Source organism: Falco peregrinus, chromosome 1, assembly GCF_023634155.1.
Source record: "Falco peregrinus isolate bFalPer1 chromosome 1, bFalPer1.pri, whole genome shotgun sequence".
NCBI classification, from domain to species: Eukaryota; Metazoa; Chordata; class Aves; order Falconiformes; family Falconidae; genus Falco; species Falco peregrinus.
In genome coordinates, this window is record NC_073721.1 from 129,515,862 (window position 1) to 129,537,567 (window position 21,706).

At 48.8% G+C, this 21,706-nt stretch overlaps 1 long non-coding RNA gene across 1 annotated transcript in view; it reads right to left on the minus strand.

The window, feature by feature from the left end:
- LOC114010832 (uncharacterized) overlaps window positions 1–21,706 on the minus strand; it is a 75,649-nt gene that overhangs the window by 21,442 nt on the left and 32,501 nt on the right. Inside the window, exons 3-5 of the long non-coding RNA XR_003552505.2 lie at window positions 8,469–8,592; window positions 6,822–6,958; window positions 6,327–6,486 (exon numbers count right to left, since the gene is read on the minus strand). This is a non-coding gene — a long non-coding RNA (uncharacterized LOC114010832). The remainder of the gene's footprint in view (window positions 1–6,326; window positions 6,487–6,821; window positions 6,959–8,468; window positions 8,593–21,706) is intronic.

The window sequence follows — 21,706 nt, forward strand, 5'->3', positions numbered from 1 at the left end:
GCTGAAGGCCCTTCCTCGCCTTTCCCCATCTGTCATCTCTCATTCATTATGAAGGCATCAGCCCCCATCTTCTATCAGCTCATAGCACCAGTCCACCCACCAGATTTTCAAGGAAGCACTGTCGCACTTTTCTTTATTCATGCTTCTAGAAATGAAAAACACCCACAAAGCTCCCTACTTGTCTTCTTCAAAATCTTCTTTCACTGTGATTCCTACAGCAAGTTTGACAGTGCAGCACCAAGACCTCAGTCAGAATCACTTCACTCTTCTCTGTTCACCTCCACCAGTTTCGCTCTTTGGTAAGGAGCTCTTTGGGGCCAGCCTCCTCCCTCTAGCTTGTACAGTTCCATACCACAAAGCTTTGTTTTGCAGCTCTCATGCTGAGAGTCTGCCACAGGAGCTTCCCCAGCTGCATCACTCATTCATCATCTTCCTCTTTTGCTCCATTTCTTCCTCTGAAGGACCATGGGAGGGACATTCAGCCCCCTTGCTATACAGGTCCCACTCTCTTCCTAGACTGGTTGAGCTGAAGCATAAAGGCCCAGAGGTTCTGCCCTACTGCTCCAAAACTTCCCCATTCCAGCCAGCAGCAGCCTTCAGCCCTGCAGGGGTAACCCACAGGAGCCAGCTATCATCCCCAAGCCAAGGAGACCCCAGCCCAAAATCTGTTTCAGAACATGACTCTGCTTCTACTCAGAAGTGTAAAACATAGGCGAACACACCACCAAAGCAACTCTGCTACCCAACCGGGGTCACTGCTTTCTAGTCTCCTTCCCTTCACTGTCCTGCTCCAGGCTCTGCAGCTACAGCAGAAGCCCCTGCTTGGCTCCCATAGTCTCCTCTTCCTTCCACCGCCTGGGCCAGGGGATCCAACGGGCCAGGCTGGCCCCAAGTCCTCTCTGCCAGTAACAGAACAGTCACCCTGGGTACACACTGCGATGTCCTGCCTGTACTTGCAAGTCCATGAAGAGGCTGGAGGAGCTTTAAGAGCACAGGGGAAACCCAGCAGGTATTAAGCTAGTGATAAACGCGCTTTGCAAGCAGAGAAAAGGCAAAGATTTTGAAAAAGATTTCACACTCAGCTACTGAGCACTCAGCTCCAGGAAAACCCAGGGACAGGGATGCAGAGTGGCAGAAGAATCCCTGTGCTTGAAGACAGATGAAAGCTGACTGGGTGATGCCCTGACCAACTGGACCTCACTTCGAAACCAGCTGTGCTTTGAGCAGGGACCTGAACTGAGACCCAACATTACCCTCTGGCTGTAGGACTATACATCCCTGAAACAACAGGCACAGTCGATTGCATAGCTTACAGCAGGGCTCTTCTGACCAGGCATGCAGCATGCAACGGAGCGCAGCTCTCCTCGGCTCACTGGCAGAACATACCCATGTAACAGGAGTACCTGGCTCAGTCCCTAAGCTGGTTGCCCTTTAGATATAGGAGGACGACTCCTGTCTCGACCACATTCCCACAGTCTTGCCAATAAGCCAGGAGAGGGTGCCCCTGGAAAAAATCTAAAGGAAAATTGAAGTGCTGGAGTGAAATTCTGATTGATTTGCATTTGAATTTTAGTAAAAAAGCACTTACATCAATGTCTGGCTCGAAAATAACCCTTCCAGGTCTGAAAGTAGTTCATAAGAGCCTTGCTAAAGCACAGTTCTTGGCAGTGGGTGGTGTCTGTGGGAGAAACACCAGTTCCCACTGACAAATACTGAGAGGATGAGAAATATCCCTCCTTCGCTCACAGAGACACCTCAGGATTGGCATCCTGTAAGGAGGGATTTTACATCCTCATCTGGAGATCATAATGGAAAACAAGGGTTTCAGAAAGCCCCTTTATAACCCAGAACATCAGAGTAAGTAAATGTGTAACATCTCAGATGTTTTGCTGAAGATGAGGTGCCATAGGCTTTTGATGGGATTCCAATTAATTCCACTACACATAGAAATCTGGCTTTAACTCTTCTTGTGCTCTTAGCTTTAAGACCTTTTACTTCCAAGCAGACTGTTATGAAGACTTTCCACCAAACGGCTAAATGCAGCAGTTGACGGTACTCATTTTGGCCAAGACTTTCCTTGGCCCTTTCTCCCTTGCTGCCAAGCTTGGCTCTCCCTGACAGTGCAGCATGTGGAGAAGGAGGACTAAGCTGCAAGGATATGGGTTGAAGAATGTTGGGTTTTGTTAACGGCAAATGTTTTCAGGGACCCCTTCTGAATGGAGGTCACTCGAATTTGCTTGGAGCTTTCTAGCCCCGCACCCTCAGTGTGGTGGAGAACAGTCCTGCCAGCAGGGAACTCAGACCTGAAGTCCTTGTTCAGGGTTATGTATTTCAGGACTGGCAGGAAAGTAGGGAGGAGCAGAGAGACACAATGGGAAACATCAGAGAGTTCCCTTGGAATAATCCCTTCCATGGAGAGGGGTTCAAGCAGCTATGGGCTCTTCCCAACCATACCTTCCAGATCCCCAGGATCAGTCAGAAAGGGGCTGAGTTGTAATTTCCACAGCCTGTCTCTGGAAACTACACCCATTAACACTTGAACAGAGAAGGGTTCAGCACTGGATATACCCTTGTTTTCCACATATGTAATAAACAGGCACACTTGCAGTCCAGAGAACCCCCCACTGCACTGTTCAGAGCTGGCTAGTATCTTTTTAAATAATCAGTGAGTCCTCTAACAATACTGCTTGCATTCTGTGTTCCTGAAAGCAGCCCGCTAGAAGTGCTTATGTGCTATTAGACTCTGTGTGATGATTATAGATGATCAAGATAATTATTTTGGGTCCTGATTGCCTCTGTTTTCTTCATTCTCAATCTTGGAGTTATCACTACGATATGGGCGGAAAAGTGTGAGGATACAGACTTCCTCCTGAAGGAAGAGCAAACCTTCAGGGAAACGAAACACCCGAAGCACAAAGCTGCAGCTGTGACAGACTCCTGCCTCTTGAAACATGGAGTCTTTAAGATGCACCTGAACACTCTGCAAAACCAAGGTCAGAGAGCAATGGGAAGTGGGCTGCATTATCCAGCTGTAAAACTGGCAGACAGGAAAGCATTAGTGATGAACCAGGGTGACTGACTTCCGTGCAAAGCAGTGCTGTCATGCAGATATCACAGAACTCAAGATTTTAGGAAGCTGAATAAAATCAAGTCTTCTAAAGCAGCAAAACAGGCCATTAGACCTGCCAGTACCATGTGTGAGGCTGGGGGTGGGGGAACCCTTCCCCACACCCACCAGGAGTTGACTGCCTTCCAATTAAAAGGAGCAGCAGATGCCTCAGGTTGGGATCCAGAACACAGAACTCTTGACCTTTGTTTTAAAACACTTACCAATTCCTTATCCAGACAAGTGCAGTTGCTTGCCAGCCATGCGAATAAACAGAAAACGCTAACCCCTATGGGGAGGGTGCTATTGTCCCTCACAGAGGATGGGCAAGGCCACTGAAAGTCTCCAGCCTCACCCAGTCTTTCCCTTCACCTTGGCCACAGTAAGGTCCTTTCCTCCTTCCTATCTCCCTTTCTGATATCTCCAGTCAAGAGCTCACTCCCATAATCACCCTCACTTCCCTCTGCTGCCCGCTCACTGCCTGCCTCTCCTCCCCATGATGCTGGGTTCTCTCCCATCATGATCTCCTTGCACAATCTCAGTACTGGGGGACTCTGCTGGCTGGGAGAACAAGCATCCAGTCCCACAAATACGACGTGAGACTCTCACGTTGGACTCCCACTGGGACAGAACACACCAGCAGCACCGTGCAGGAAGGCTCTGGAGCTGCACAGCCAGACCGGGGTTCTGGGAGACCCCCAGTGTGCTGAGCAGCCACACTCAAACATGGGCCCATGGAGTGGGTGAGAGACAGCAAGCATGCGCTGTGACACCTGGTAGGGACCTGCCCGGGAGAAATAACTGATGGAAGGCCCACTCCCTGTCTTCTGTCACCTTCCCTCTACTGTCATACTGTCCTGTTTGTAGCCCTGGGCTGTGAACTCCCTTTTACATGGTCACTACCACGTCCTGAGCGAGATGAACTGGGCAGGGTGTGGACAGCCTGCACAGCACCATAAACTATCCTGTCAGGGCCGGAGGAAGGGGGGTCCTGGGAGAGGGCTGAGAGGCAGAAGGCACAGTGGGGCTGGCAGAGCTGAGATTCACCGTGCAGCCCTGTTTCCCTCCCCACTAACCCCATCACAACCTGGCTCCTCAGAGACAGCCACTGCCTGGGATGGAGCAATCTAGAAAACAACCAGTTCTTTAAGTTTTATTATTAAATAAATTCATCAATCCAGCTATCACAAGGCCCTGAAGCCGAAGTGGCCAAACAAAGGATAGGAGAAGCCAGAAAAGCTTCAGTGAGAACAGGTAACAAGAAACGTGTTTACCACAGAAGAGAGACAAGGCTTCTAATACAAGCAGGCTGCTGCACCACAAACATTCCCTATGGCCTGGTATGGCTGTACAGAGATATTTACACGTACAGGCAGGGAGACGCCGATCCCTGGCTGGTAAACAATTGACTTTTATTCTCTCTAGACCAGCAAAGCCAAGATTTTAGTAAACACGCAAACCCAAAAATGTGCCTGTGGATTGGGTAGAGCAGAGCCTGTGCTCTCCCTGCCAAACAACAAAGCCGTTCTCCTGTGGGTGGTTTCATGGTGAGGTTTCTGTGGGGAGGAAGTGATTCTAGTGGTCAAGGCAGAGAACGGGGGTTCAGGAGACCTGGATCCTATCCCTGGCTTCAGAAATCAGGAAAGCTCTGATTGTGGTGAATGTGCAGGGGACTCCAGCGTTCTGTTCATCTCTCTTTGTTCGGGTGCAAATTGTTCCCCTGAGGAACAGCACAGAGACACAGACTTCTCCTCCATCTGATAACACTTACTGACCTTGCAGGGTTATTGCTGCGTTTGTGTGATTGATGCCTGAAAGGCTGTCAGAGCTCTTCAGATGAAAATCTCTCTGGAAAGTATTGGAAGGCATGCACATGCAAGTGCAGACACGTGAGAGAGACATGCAACGCACACAGGCTCTGCTTCCCTCCATGCTTGCAAACCTCCACCCAGACTTGCTGGTTCCGCTACTCATGCATTTCAAAAAGCAGCCAACACCACAGCTTAACTGATGTCTTTACAAGCACCCAACCCACTGCTCTGGTTGCCCAGGCTGAGCCCCACGGAGCTGCATTTTACTCACAAATCAGGCCAATGTGAAGCCAGACCAAAGCCCATGGCAGATACAGTCCAGCCCTACTCAGTTCTGGCGGGCTGGCACCAGTGACCTCCCCTGGCCCTTTGCATTGTTCTCTCTTCATTTCATCCTAGATGTCATTAACATGCTGTTTACCCCCTCTTTCAGCTCATTAATGAAGACACTAAAGAATATTGGACCTAACCCTGATCCCTGTGGCATGCCATTAGATAAACACCTCCTTGAAAAGTTCCCAGCAACCTCTTGTGTATGAAGGACTGTTGTCTTGGGATGTGCATAGCCATTAGAGCTAATGACCTCACCTGTCACAGTTCATTTGCAGTGAAACCCATGGGGAGAACCCACCAACTGCACCAACAGTTTTTAAAGAAAGAAAAAAAAAGAAAGCAGGAAGGAATGTCACACTGTCACAGGATGGCTCTGTGTTTAGTGGGCATGCTGGGGTTTTCTGTTTACAATGTTTTACCCAACTTTTTTTTGGTTTTACTTCCTGTCTTGAATTGATCTCGATGCTGTTAACTTTCCTCAATGTTCCCTTACCTTGTTGGCTGCATTTCAGAAATAGGTGGCATCAGACAATCAAAGTGGACCAGTTTAAAATGTTGTAAGATACTTCCCTCAAGTGGAGGGAATAAAAATCACTCAACTGTGTGTCACAGGCTCTGAGTGTACCTCAGGTAGCTGGAAGATAGAGATGGACACCTACATGAGGTAGAATGTACCAACCTGCTGAAAGGTCTTAGGAGCATAGAAAAATTACCAGTGATACTGCAAAATAAACTTTCCCACTCTACAAATGTCAGGGCACACAAGCCACCCTTGGTATCAGATACCAAAGGGGCACATGCTCCAACAGCCTGTTGAGTCACTACATGGAAAACTAATGTATATCCATGACCAGGTTTGAATGCAAGCTGAGGCGAATGACAGGTGTTCCCACATGGTATTTCAGCAGAAATGGAAGAGGCTGCTCAGAAGCAGCTTGAGGGATGAAATACCTGAGTCCTGTAGAACAAGGCTTTCATGCCTACAGCAGAGCTGCAAGGGATAGACAAGAATGGAGAGAACCAGATATAGATTGCAGTGTGTTGGTAGAGCTGGTGTGGGTGGTATCTGTACTCACCTTGAGGGTGATGTTTGATCTCATGATCACTGTTTTCCTCAAAGCAGACAATGAAATATGAACAAAGAATTCCAATTTCACTGTAGTTTTAACTGTTACGGAGACAGCAGCTCAGCTCCAATCTCTTCCGTATACACTGAACAGGAGAACATTTCATCTCCTGCAAATGAAAAGAGATAAGAGGGGCTTAGCACAAGGCAGGATTTGTCTCTGTAGCTGTTTAGTCCAACAAAGGGACACACAAACCGTTCATTACTGAAAATGCCATCAAGGCAGATGCCTGCAATTACTTCTGTTAAATAATTTCTTTCATGAAGTGTAAAATATATAATTAATAAACTTGCCCCCTCATTTTAGTTAAGTTTCAATGCAAAGACCTTATTACTGAAATAAATCTTTCTAGCAGTGCATGTCAACAGAAGAGAGGAAGGTGCACGCCTCTCTGTGTGTGATAATTTCCTTATGGGAAACTGAATTATTGGGAGGAATAATCACCTCCCTTCATGGCTAAGACTGTAGAGACACCCCACTCTGAGACCAGGAAGCAGGCAAGAATTCGCCTTGGCTGGCAAAGATGACTTGATCTGAAAGCAGTCATCAGGCACATGCAAGCTCTTCTTTCACTGGCAAGTCTGGAGAAACAAAAAATAAATTTCATTTTTTGATTCACAGTCCTTTAAAGTTCATTCTGACTATAAAGCTGCTCAGAAAGACCTCGGTGGTTAGGCTGATTCTTTTATAAGCCCCATGTTCATCCACCTCACAACACTGTGCTAGAACTGCTTGATTTGCTTTCCATGTACATCAGAACTGTTTTGATTTGGGGACATTTGGTGACGGCTGTTAAAACCACACTGATTAGAAAACCTTCAAAAATGTTGCTGAAATTTGACTCTGAGCATAAAATTCCCCTTAGATTTTGTCTCCACTTGTAATCATTACCTCAAGTCAGTTGATTGCCAGTTCAACCAGGGGTAATTAAAATATTTCCAAAGGCTGTTCTGGGCAACACTTTTTGCCTTGCTGCAGGCTACAAATGTTTGTGGTTCGCCTTAGGCTGATGTTCGTACCTGCCTGAGCTGGCATAGGCAGCAATGCATGCCACACGAGGAGGAACGCCTGCTCCATCACCACTCGCCCCGCCTGGGGAAGGTGGCAGAGGGACTGAGAGAGAGCAGTGGCAGAAGGAAAGAGCGTACAAGCACATGCTGGATAGACAGCGATACAGCTTCTCGGTACAGAGAAGACATAAAGAAGCACACAGGAGGAGAAGAGAACTGTATGTATTTTACTGAAACCTTATGACTTCACTGCTTTTCAAGATGTCTGGATGACCCCCAGCAGACCCAACAGGCTGCAGAGACGCTCACCTGCAGATTGCCAGTTTCAGTGCAGAGCAGCTTAGCAGAGAAGAAGGGTTTTCAACTGGCATACAGAGCTTTTTTGCATTGTGATGAGCTCAGGGAGGGAGAGGGTGTCATTTCCTGGCCATCCACTACCAGTTTGTCACCCCGTTTTGCAGCTGTCAGCAGAATGAAAGGGAGGGCAAGGGCTCTGTGGGTCATGTGTGCTGGAAATATACAATCCGTGATGTGGAGCAGGTCCTATCTCAAAAAGCTATGTTAGATAACCTTACCCTGCTACTGCCCTGAATCTAAAGTAAAGGCATCTTTCTCCACATCATTTTAACTACCACTTAAGAATGCTAAAACAGCCAACCAATTTGATTACACAAAAATTTTAGAGTCAGCAAACTATCTAGTTAAATGATGTGAATAGAAATGTTACTTCAACAGCAACTGAAACCTTCTTAGGTTTCTTACCTTCTAAAGACAATAACCCTATACCAAGGAGAAAAGAGAAGGGCTGAGGATACTGTCCTTGCAGAAGAAATCGTAAGAATATTTTAGCTATCACCCACAATGCGCCCTATATGCAGCTACATAAGTAGCATGGGCTGCGAGCAAGTGTAGCAGTGAGTTTAGAATGGAAGCTCTGAAATCACATTATACAACTGTTTGCCCTGGTTTTGCTCTAGGGGAGAAGCTCGTACATCAGCCCATTTCCACCAGAGTGCCTCTCTACATAAACCTGCTGTACAAAAGTATAATTGTATTGTTCTGTACAAAAGCATAACGATACCTTACTGTGTGACACACACACTTCTACCCCTCAGTGGTAGAGAAGCCCTTTGTCCACGTGCCGACTGCTGACTACCAGGCGTTTCTTCATTCCTCATGATCCCTGCTGGGTCAGACCAGGAACACTGGAGAGCAAAGACGGAAAAGTTAAGCAACTTAACTCTCTGGCTCTTGGGCTGCAGAAGGGGGAGGGAGCGAGGAGGCAAAGCATCTGGCTTCCCTGCTTCTCTAACAGCCTGGCGGGAAGGCTGCTGTCAATTCCACCTTCTGCCTTGTTGGAATAAAGCAGAAGTGACAAGAGGCCCTCCAGGCAGGCAGCCAGGAACCAGAAATTCAATTGAGCTACCTCCTGAAACTGGACTTTTTGGGAGTCCCTTTCCCTGAAATTGTTTTGACTTTAAAAAAAAGTAAATTATTGCGGTTCGGTGCCAATTCATCAGCCCTGCTCTCCTGGTTCTCCTTTCCTCCAAGAAAGCATGATTTGCACAAAAGGATTTCCATTTTCTGGATTGCTCTACAACCAGCCTCACCTGTAATAAATACACAGACACATAAATATGCGCACACAGGCATGCACAGATACAAACATTGTTATTTATAGATACAGGCATTGCCATTGACAGATAAATACATGGGTGTGTTTCCTTGCTATATAACATGCAGAGAGGGAAGTGATATGGCAGCTGAATTTACTCTACATTCGCAGATTAGGAAACAGAGTGTGGGACATACGGTCTATCTCTAGGGCTTAGACCAACTGGTTATTGGCTGGTGCTGTTGTTCCTCTAACAAGCCCCTGGATATATCACTGTGGCTGTAAAGAAATGCAGCTGAAAGAGCCTTTCACTGTCAGCAGCAATCTGTCACTTCATGTATCTTACCCTGCCTCTTACAGCACAAAAGCGTCTGAGCTGCAAGTCGGTGTTAACAGAAAGGTCATTTTGCAGGTAGACTGTGGTATTTTTCTTTATTTCTGGGAATGTGTGGCCAGCTTGAGGCACCGTCTGGATGCTGCAGCACAAATTTCAGCTTCACATATGCCTAGCCTTAATTTAAACAATGGAGCATTTCCATTACAAACCCCATTTTTTCCCACGGATTTATACCTTAGCTATTTGGCTTTACTTTGGGGTGGACCTTCACTGAATACATTCACAGGCAGGAAGAAACTATTTTTCTTGTGCAACATCTAAACCCAGCTCAGCCTCTTTTGGTTGTAAGCTGGCGAAGGAAATTACGTATGCACACAAATACTCACAAGCACATACAAAAAGCTTACACAAACATATGCCTGCAGAGAGATCTGTTACCAAAAAAAAAAAAAAAAGACAAGCCAATGCAAATAAGCTCAATTTTTGGAGTGAATTATTTTGACTGACTTTATTATTCTAAATTATTAACAAGTATCAGCAACCTTAGAACGCAATAACCACACTAGGGCTTTCATCTAGGTTAACTGGAAACAGATAACTTATTCTGATATAAATGATATCAGTACAATATCTGTGACTATGATTCTGGAGGCAGAAACCTGACACACAAGGAGCCCCTCTCTTTGCAGCGGCGTGAGTTTAATAACTCCTGTGAGATTCTCCTCCCCTGAAATATTCCAGTGCCATGAATCACCCTCCGACAACACCAGAACCCCCCTATTTTCACGAATGCCAGCTGAAATCTGACCTCCACAGCACTTTAATCTGTTTATGACTTGGTCTGCCTTAGTAAGCCCTTTTTGGTTGTTTTTTTTTTTTTTTAAACTCTTTATCGATTCTACATTGATGTAGTCCAATAAAGCACATTGACAGACGCAACTTATGTTGGCTAGTGCCTCTGGTTGCAGGAGAGCCCCCATGGCATATATGACAAGAGGTTAAGCACCTTGCAAGTAACATACAGGTTACCCAGTTATCCCATGCTTACCAGTTCCACTCGATCCATCTCCGTGACTGAGATTAGGAACAACCTCCTGTTTCTCCTGCTCACGAGCAGAAATAGGAGTGTTCCTCTCTACATATCACTTCCTAATGCTACATAGAAAAGTTGGGAAATGTGAGAAGGATTTTCCCAGTCTTAAAAGGAAAAAGCTGCAAGTGGCCACCAAAAGGAGGCAAACATATCCCCACTTCTGATGGCACAGAAACCAATCTTGTGGCATCAGAGTGGGCACTGGTACCAGCAGGGCTCGAGCACCTGGGAATGGTAAGATGCCCCTATTCACATCTGCTGCACAGGTGTGGAAACAGAAAACTGATCCAGTGCCACAACACTCTACAGCAGGCAGCTAAGAATACTATGGATGTATCCTATCAGCTGGAAATGTCGCTGACATCCTCACGATATGCTGTATTCCTTGTTCATTTCTTCTGTTTCACCCAGACCTTCCCCCTGGGACTGGGGAAACACTGACTAAGGACGTCAATCAGGGAAGGTGTTCAGTAAAAGCCACAGTGCTCAGTGAATCCTAAGTGCAACATAATAGTTTTCTTGCTGTTTGGTAAGAAGGCTCAGCAACAGGGCAGAGGAGGACAGCTGAGAGCTGCAGGGACTGGAAAACCGAACTCAGTTTAGCCGCAGAGCACTTTAATGTTCCTGTTGCATTTTTCATCTAAGTATGGCAAATCCTCCCACTAAGCAACAGCCCAGGTGGCCATAAATACTGAAACGCTAACTGCCTGAACGGCATGCAGGTATTAGAGAGGGCATGCAGATAGGCATAGCGGGAGAGCAGCTGAAAGCGAAGCAGAGTGTCCTCCCAGGGAGGCAATGCCACCTGCTCACAGCGCCGGGAGCTGGCCCTGCAGCCGGCTCTGGAGGCATTTGAGAGCTGCTGGATTCTCATTCATTCGAAGCTTCCTGCAGTTACAAGGCACTGGTAAGAGTTTCACTCTTCACCAGCTGGAGCCCCAAGGCAGGGACTCTCTCCAGAGGAGCTCAGGAGCTCCTCCTCAGGGAGGAAGATGAGGGTTAGTTCGGAGAGGTTGCAGCCACTGCTGCACATCAGGAGTGACACAGCAGAGACGGCCATCGGGCACCTCCTGTGCTAATGGGAGTCTTGTGTGGTGAAACTGCAGCTCATCACTTATCAAAGAGTATAAAAGAAAACATGGAAACATGGCCTTCAAATCTGCCTGGATGTGCTGCCTCTGCACTGGCAGGACACCACAGCTCAGCCTGGCTCCTTGCAAGGCTCCCAGGGAGCCCCTGCTGCAAAAAGCAGTGTGCCATGGGACACGCACATTTAACTGCCATCAGGCCATGGGCAGCCACCTTCAGGTTCTTAGTTTTTAAAAAGAAGAGCTGAAAAGCCCCCTGTGCCCTCACAGAGAACCTTGCACAGCACCAGAAGGAGGAGGATTTCCTCCCCCATTCACTCCACACGAGCTCTGTGGGTACGTGGCTCGGCAGAGGGATGATGGGCAGGTGGATGGGTGGCTGTAAGTATGGCAGACAGGTCGGAGCACAGGCAGGCAGCTTGCTCAGTGCTCTAGGAATGGGGGCTGCTGGAGTTGGGGAGCATTAGTGTACTGCAATAGTCCTGGGTGATACATGATGGACACAGGAGTCTGCACTGCCTCACATCTCGCAACAGTGAAGGCTCAACCTGTGACCCCCGCAGCACGTGCCTCACTCAGTATCTACCAGAGTTCCCATATGGCAGTTGCTGAGTGATCTGGACTACTGGGGCCTGTCAGGACAAACACACCAGGCTTCCTGGCATTTCACCCAGGAGTTATGAAGCTGTCATTTGCTCAGGCTGTCTTCGAACAGTGCCAGCACGCCTTGGTACACTGCCTGCTTTTCACCTGATTGTCATTTTTGGATGCTATTACCAAGAGGCATTTTTGGAGCTTCAGGACCTGCTGGGGAGAGCGAGGCCAAATTCCCAGCCTTTCTGCCTCCCCACTTCTCCCCTGCTTTCTCTTTTCTGGAAAGTTTTCCCATGCTAAGTATAGTTCCTAACAGGTGCATGACCAGAGGGGACTGTCAGGGACGCAGCTGTCCCTGCAGAGGCCTGGATCCATCTCCATCTGTCTCACTGGAGTTATCCATGCTGTCTAGCTGAGCTCTTCGGACATGGGATGGGGGAGCATCAGAGACGCAGACAGGGAGGAGATACACATACACACACACAGAGAGAGGGAGGATGATTATTCAAGGGAATGTCACAAACAAAGCCTCTGACATCAAACTAATGCATCCTTTGAGGCTTTAAAGAGCCCTTGCCACACACAGGCAGGCTGCCAGCTAACTCATCTCCCTTTCTTGCCATGCTAACAGCCTGACGCCAAGGTCAGGCTTTAAATGAAAGCTGACTGCTTTGTAATCCCCTGTGCCTCATTTGGGGATGCCACAAGACTGGTAAGAATCAGCAGCAGAAAATATTTGACCAGGTCCAACTCCAGTGCAATGAATGAAGTGTTTCCCTTGCCCAGCCAGCTGCCAGTCCTGGCTTTCACCCTCCCAGCCCCGCACCAAAGCCCCTCCAGCCTGGGGAACTAGGGCTGGGCATGCAGGTGATATGAAGAAAGCGACACAGGTAGCTGAGATCCCTGTAACGCACCTCAGAGGGTGCACGTGTACGAAGCAGTCACAGATCATTGACCTTCAGATGCACAATTGTGACAAGGTGTCCCAACTCAGAGCTGCGGGGGCCCAGTGCTGGGGTAACCTTCCTGGAGACCAGTTGTCTCATCACTGTGTAGAGGGTATACAAATATGAGAAACAGAGATAAGTGGCAACCCTGCTCACAAACGTAAGTGCTTCCTACCCCTAAAGCATCCCAGCATAAGTTCAGGTCAATATGACATGAGGAGATAATCCTTTTGCAACACACCACTGCTCCTTTCCACTGCATGTTGCAGCCGGACCAGCTGACCTGTTCTGCAGATCTGGGCCCTGGGATGTGTGCTGCGTTAACAAGCTGGCTTAGCTTAATAGGAGGGTGATGAAAACCATATGCAGGGAATAAGATGGTACCTTGACATCAGCACCACCATTGCTGAAAGAACTAAGAGCGAGGTTTCGTCATTTGCAGTGTGCCACTGCAGGCTGCACTCCATGCTTCAGCCACAAAGTCCAAGGTCTGAACCTAGGGAACCCAGAGACCAACTAACTGCTAAAGGGCAGCATCTTAAGCTGCAGGAAACTGAGCTGCACCAGCCCTCAAAAGTCTGTCTGGGGCTCAGCAAAGTGGGGGGATGGTCTGGGTGAGACAGATGCATATAAATATTCGGCAGAGGGAAAATCTATTCCCCTTCTTTAATTCCCTTGTTAAAATAAAACCATGCTGCTGCTAGCAAGCTTCTGCACAGTCACACCCTCCCGAAGGAAGAACCATGATCCCAGGGTCTGGGGCGCTGCAGCCTGGGAGGGGACTACGCTCGCCTTCAGCTGCAGGGACAAGCTCTGCAGCCAGGCAGGTGCCACAAGGCAGTGCGCCCAAACGGCACTGCCACCCACACTGCCCACGTATCCCTTTCCTCCTAAGGGGCAGGGCTGAGTGCACACAACAGCGATGTTTGGGGCCTCTCTGCTCCCAACACCACGTTTTACCAAGGCACTACTCTAACACCTTCAGACGTGGACACCAACAGAAGTTTCATCGGTAGGAAGAGCGGGATCAAGTCCAGATTTACTAACACCAACACTGATTACAGGGATGGCATCACCTTAACCTTTTCCTTCAGCTGCCTTCCCTTCTTATGTCTCAATTCCTGTCTCCTCCAGGTTTTCAAGGCTAGGTATGGATACTTTCCTTCACTCCTTTTACAACAACCCTTTTCAGAAAGAAGAGCTGACTGAAGCTCTTTGGGTCTCGAAAGACTATTCCATCACGTCGGTGCTGACGGGGCTGGGACTGCCAGACTGAGTTATCACAGGTCCTGCCCTCCCCTGCCGTTAATAGGTACTCACCAAGGGAGCATTGGTGCCGCCCAAGCAGAGAAGGTCAACCCCAAGCTGCAGAAGCCTCCCACAATTAGGAAAGAGGCATCAAAGGGAAGGAAAAAAAATATATCCGAGGCATCTGTCCTTTCTAGACATCTCTGGAAAGTCATAATCAAGCTCAGACAGCCCCAGGGAGGGAATGAGTTACAGGGAGTCACGAACTTTCATGATCAGCTCACCTTGCATCAAGGAGACTCCAGCCAGGCATCATCTCCAGCCCTGAGCCCAGTGTCTCACAACACCCGTGTCACACCATCTGGCATCTCTTTCTGTCCCAGTTCAATGCCTCCCTGCCCAGCGGAGGGTCGCACTCCTGTCCTGTCAGCAGGACCTACGCGACTGTGCAAGTGGTGAATTTGATTCACAGTGAGCTGGGACTACACCTACTGAGGAAAGGAGGCACATCCCATCATTCAAGTGATAGTAAAAACACAGTAGGAGTTCTCACACACTAGCATCGCTCACTCCAATTCAGGAGTGCTGAGCTATTCAGGAAGGCTGCTGCTGTGGGAGGAATACCGTCAGGATGCTGAATCACTAGCTCTAAAGTGTATCTGCGCCCAGGAAAAAGGGACACCTCTTACCAGCTCTGGGTCAGTCCTGGGTGTCATGCAGCTGTTGGGCCAAGAAAATACATGGCTAACACTTGTAACTCATTTTTCTACCACAGCCTGGTAGCCTAATGCCCAGAGTAAACCAAGACAGAAGCAATGCTCAGGAAAGTCATCTGCACTTGAGCAGCACAGCTGGAACATCTGCAGCATTATGCAATCCCCTGCCCGGCCAGACATGGTATTGTGAAAGGGTTTTTCTGCCCTTCCATGCCTCCACCCAGCTGAAGAAGAGCTGAAAACTGCAAGACAGTAGAGAAGTAAAATTCTCTTTGCTTTTAATCCCAGATTAAGCCTGCCTCGAGTGCCAGGGCTCCTGCCAGCACCCCAGCAACGAGCACCTTCACCCCCTGAGCACACTGGTGCCAAACAGGACGTGGTCACCAAACACAGGACCTGGGCTCTGCCCTGGGCCAGGGCCATCCAGCGCCACCAACCTAATGCCAGATCTAAGCCGCCTTGGTCAAACTTCGCACCTGTACTTCACGGTATGAACAACAATCCAGCAGCATGTGATACGCTCCACGGGATTAAAGTTGGTGAACTAAGAATCTATAAAGATATCATCCAGATGGGTATCAGCACTGGAAGCCCCAAACGGCCCTGAGCCCAGACTTTACTGTGATGCTTTCAGAAACAGGAGGGGTGTTCTTCAGTCCCCCACTCCTGGGGCCCTGCGTCTGCATGCAAAATTCCACTTTTGTTATTGCAAAAATGGCACTCCTGGCTCTCACAGCTGAAAAGTCTGAGAAGGTGGCTCAAGGATTAAAACCCTCCTCCCCAGACCTACGGTAAATAAAAGCCAGATTTGTAAACTATAACAATTTTAAGCCAATTTTGTGACCATCTCAGGCAGTTCTGGAGGTATGGGGCAGAATAAAGGAGGCTGAGCCATGAGAACTGGGATGGCTCCCTCTGATGTGCAGATTTCTGGAGGTAGAGAGGCACAGGAAACAAAAGCAGCCATTTGAGAGACATTTACAAATGGACTTTTGAGCCAAAATTTCCTCTCAGTCATGCCTGCACATCTCTGTAAACCTATCTGGCCTCTGCACTGTGGTTTGAGGACAATTTGACCTGGAATCTGAACAATACAGTTAAGCATTGGATCAGCAGAAAAATGATTGCAGACACTTATTATTGCTTGCTACTGGAGAGTTATTGTTACTACAGAACGTTTGTTTCCCTGAGCCACATTGTGTAAGTGTCGGTGCCTTTGCTAGATTTAATGGTCCAATTATCACGGGCTATGTCACCTCCTCCCCATTCTACATGATGAGACCTGCTCTCCTGCCTTCATTCCCCTCTCCTGTTTTGCTAGCAGGCAAACACACCTTTGCCGCTCCTTCATGGGTAGTCTTCTTTTTAATTTCTCCCATGCTCAGGGCTGGTGGGGGCTGGGGGAAGCCAGACAAGTAGAAGAGGCAGTCTCTGCACTGGGTATCTCATGCTAAAGATGGCCAGCTGGGAGTGGGTCTTCTTCCCTGGGTGAAAACCTAAGTTTTTACCTACTTGGTGAAAATCTAACCAGAAGTTCTCATTAGAGTTGAAGTCATGTCAAGCTCTCCTCCCAAACATTGCAGTAAGCCACTGTGCTGGTCTCCAGGTGCTCCAGCCTCTGTCATACACAGCCTGCTCAGCGCCCCAGCAGGCTTCACCCGGCATTAACAGCAAAAGTTTTGGCAGGGATGCCCAGGGAAAAAAGGACTGACAGGGCACTGCCAGACAAGGAAGTGCTTCCACCACCTGAAGTAGCTGTAAGGGGGTTACACCTGGCCATAGACCAACCAGTCTCCTATTAGCCCCACAATCCCTCTCTAAGGGATATCCTGCAAACCTTTAGTACACAGCTGCTTGTAGAGCAACACCTGGGCCAAAAACCAATATAGACACAGGAACGGTTGATGCCGCTCCTCCCCACCATGGTCACTCTACAGCAGGGCCATGGGAGATTAAATATTAAATAAAGAGCACAAGAAGGGGCAGAGGCTGGCTGGGATGGTGGGGAAGGGGCTAAGCTCCTCTTCTGCTCTTCTAAGAGCAGCCTGCAGTGGGTCATCCAGGACCTATCCTGAACACCGTACCTGAGAACATCAGCTCCTTGCCAGGATATCGAAAGAGCCATATAACAAACAGCACTAGAGAGTTTCACAACAGGATCAGACATTTATGTGAATAAGAACCGCATCCACAGCGACACTAGCTCAAATGAAAATTATAACAGCTATTGATTCTCATGCTTCAGGGTATAAGCTGCCTGCCAGCTGGGGTCAGGGGAAATCTCCCCCCATAGGGTAGTATTGCACAATTATGGGCATTATGGGGTTTTTATGCCTTCCTTTAAGGCATCCGGCCTTGGCTTCTGGTGGAGACAGGATACTGGGCTGGAAGGACTATCGGTCTGTTGAGCTCAAACAGTTTTTATGTCCTAATACAAAATTAATGGTTCTCTCAGTGAGACTCCACACAGCAAAGCTGCCTGCTCTGTGCATTGCAACTGGCAGAACAAAAGTGGGGCTGAAAACTCCTTTCTTCCCAATGCTCCTTGATGCAACACAACCCTCAGACCCTGCCCAGGCTCACTGACTCACACTAGCTACAGTCACGCCACACTCTCTGGGGATCAACGTGTTGGTGTCGGACCCTGACAGGCACAGCATGCTGCAGTCCTGAGCTCCTACGCTCAAGAGATCCCTCAGTCTTCTGCCTCCTATGCTAGGGATACCAGATCCACAAACCTCTGCAGCAGCAGGTATAATGCAGGTGGGTGGCAGGCACCTGTGTCCTTTAAACCAAGCCTTCCAACTGTACCACCTCTTCAAAGGCCTCTCTCACTGACGAAAGGGCTGTCTGTCAGATTAGGCAGGCAGTGGAAGCAGAAACAGCTGTCTTAAAAACTGCATTTCAGGATCCACATGGAGGTCCCTTCTGCTTGTATGAACACCTCATTCATCATTCAGATAGCCAGACAGAGCTACTCATCTTCATTTGACGACACCTTTTATCTACAAACACCTAGATTAAGACTCACAACCAGCCTGTGAACAGGTCAGGATCTTTTTACCAAGCCAAGGGCACACTTTCCTGGCTCACATGCAGCACGGGGCTGGAGACCGGAAGAACTGCTTGCTCGGATCATAACTTTTACAGCAGGACTTTTCTGAAAAGTCACTGTGCCCCCACTGACTCGAGCAAGCAGGTTTTGTTGAGCTGATTATTTTGGTGTTGAAGTGGAAGCTGACTTCTGCAACTGCACTGTATGTGGTTGACTTGTGGCTTGCCCTAAGGGAGCCAACGGCACTACTGGGAATCCTCACCCAGGAGTCCTGACTCAGGCGTTCTGCAAAACCACAGGACCTGCTGTTTCTGTGCTCACCTTTGTGCTCCTGTATCTCTGCTGGGGCCAGCACAGTGCTGGAAATGGCAGGATCTGAACTGCTTTTGCAAAGGCATAAGGGGATCTTGCTGTCCCCACGTGCTCAGGCGTGCTCCCATCCCCTACATGGCAATGCATGCAGCCCTTTCCTACGTCCCCTGCCCACCTTGGCTCACCGGCTGGCCAGGTGAGAGCCAGCCTGCCGGGCAGGTCCCAGGCTCACCATGCCATCCGTGCCCTGCCAGCCTGCCCACACAGACTGGCTGGCCAGCCACCAAACTTGCTGCTCAAGTTAAATAACTTTGGTGGCTGCATGTGGTCCTTGGGGCTGCGGTCTGACACAGGACACCTCTACCCACTGGTCAGATTGGGCCGGAGACAGTCAATGTGCACAAGAACGACTGGAGGAGAGCTGGGATTGACAGGCATCCTCACCACAGACACTGGGTTGCCTTAAAGTATGGTATACACATCCCATTAAGTGAATAATTGCTCAATATTACCTTATGGGGGGAGCTTTCACCCTGAGCCCAGCTGGCAAGCAACTTATTTCACTGGGGAAAAAAAGACTAAAAAAAGAGGACCCAACTCTGAAACAGAGAATTTCTCTTGGTACTACTTAGACCTCAGTGACAAAATGACTGCACAGAACAATAAGTTAGAGATCCAGAGCCCCTGTGTCCATCCTGTGACTCTAAACACTGTGGCAGCCTCTGCTTTGTTCCACTCCAATCACAGCACTGTGCTAAACTCTTCCTTCACCCCCACTGGCTCCATCTATCTAGGGCAATAACGTCCTTATTCATACAGGGATGTTGACCAAATCATAAAAAAGATGTAATGACACTGTCTCAGCTGACACACTGATCGATGCTTTTCATGCAAAATTATGCTTTCTGTGACTAATAAATATTGATCTTTTTTGTTGCTGTGTAGCACTGCAATAAAAAGTGACTTAAGTATCTGCCAGCACAGAGCATCCTACATCGCTTTCCAGCTCCCAGCTCCCCTGCAGCCACCCTGCAGCGCCCCTTTGCATGTCTTACTGTGCTTACATCTGTCTGAGCCCGTCCCACCCTGATGCCAGAGCACCATGTGTGACCCCAAGGAGAGCACAGCATCTCTGTGAACATCCACCTCCCTTTATTTTTCTGTCCTTTGAATGGTACTTATGTTACAGCAGTTCATAGGAAGAAGTAGAAATGAAATGGAACTGGAGTGAGTGCTGGTGAGGGGGAGCAGGGTCACATCCTGGGCACATTTAGGATAATAAACAAGAGAAACTGGGCCAAGTGCAGAGCAAATGGAAACATTTACAACTACTTGGCAGGGGAATCGTGTAAGTGCTAATGGGCATGGTCAGACTGCTTGAAACTCCTTAAATCAAAGCTATGGAGCTTGGTAGCAAGTGCCTGGTGACAAGCTTTGCTGGACACAAGGCATCCGTTCAGCCCTACTGAAAGGCCGGGGTCCATGTGGCAGCAGTCCTGCTCTATTTGCTCCTCTGCTGGAGAGGGCTCCAGGAGCACTCTGCATTTCACACCCCCATGGCTCCCTCACCTCCCTCTGCACCGCACTGAAGTACAAAGCAGCAGTGGCTCAGGCCTGCTTCCATACACAGAAGGGATCAGAGTGATGTGAGGATACCTCTTGGGTTGGGTTCCCAAGTTCTTACAGAGCTCTGGGACCCTGTTTTCTCCAGGTCTCACTCCACGGCCTCTTCTCCTTCCATTGCTCCCCACCACCCCCACGGGAAGAATAGCATGTCCGTGTCACCCAGGAGCCCAGAGAAAGGAGCTGCACTGGAAAACATGAAGTGTGAACTCAGATACAGGACTGCAAATAGATTGATAGTGACAGGCAGAGGCCTGGGTTCAGTCACTCCTGTCTGGCCATCACGCAATGATTGAAACTGTTCACTACGCATATTTTGGAAGTAGACTGCTTTTCTTTGCTGAAGGGACCAGAATTGTACCCATCGTGAGCAAAGGAATTAAATTGCAACAGTGAACCAGAAAGCAGGAAGAGCCAAAGGTCTCCAGCACTCTGTACAATCTCAGAAATTCCCATAGGCACTGCACACATATAGACACACGTACACGCTGACTGCAGCAGATGATCCTGCTCACCGCTCTGCTTTCTACCATTGATCTGCTATGATTCCCCTGCTCTGGGGCAGCTGCTGTAATGCATCCTGTCCCTTTTCTTTCTGAAGGCTGCTCAGTCAGACAGGGACCTGCCCTGCCTTTGGTGACCTGTGTCAGTGTCCGAATGGCATTCAAGAGTGACCCAGGACTTGGGATTGTGCCCCAGTCCCCATCCTTCAACACAAAACTTGCTTTCACCAGCAGCTTTAATGTGTCCTGTTTCTCCCTTCCCCATGCAGACAGCCAAGTGCTGAGAAGGCATTTAAGGCTAAAACCATACAAATTAAAAGACACTGCCTCCAGACTATGGAGCTTAAATTATGATGGCATCTCCCTCAGACTGTGCATGGGTTCACTGAAGAGCTCCCCAGTCCTGAGACCCTCCCCTTCCCCAGCCCCCTCCTGGGAAAATTGGAGAGGCAAAGGGCTGCTGTTCCAGCAGATTTGCAGAAGTGGGAGCTGAAGAATCAATGAAGCTCTGAAAGCCAGTGGGGAAAGTCATTCTGCACCTTCCTGACACCAGGAATAAATGATTCAGCGGGAAAGAAAAAAAAAATACAACAACCCTCAAATGAGGCTGGAATTACCCACTGGAGAGATATTTCATCTTGAGGAATTGTGTTTGCTGCAGCGTTCATCTCACTGAGCCACAGCATGGCTTTAATATCCAGCAAAAGGTCAAACCTAAATGGGACTTGTTACAGCTTGCTGGAGCCCCTGACGCCAGCCCGCGTGCACACACAGGATGAGCTCCCAGCCCCTCACATGGGGCAGCCTGGGAGTGGGAACTGAACCCGTCTGGGAACACTCCATGCACATAACAGCACCCAGGGTACTCGCAGGCCTTCCAGTGGCTCTACATTCAACAGCCCTTCCCACCCCACCAAGTATTATCACACCCAGTTTATTAACAGTCATCCTCCCTATTAAACAGACAGCACTTGCCATCTCACAAGCCTGCTCCCAACCCTACCTCTGTAATCTCTCATCATGCAAAAGTTGCAGGGTCAGGAGACAAAACCTGCAGGGCTTGGTGCACAGGAGCTGCTCTGGTCACAAGACATGCCCCCTCGCCGACGTCCCTGCAGCACAACGATTGGCAGAGTTAGCTCCCAGGGGCAAGGCAGACAGCATCGCTGGGACCGAGGTGCTCTCCCT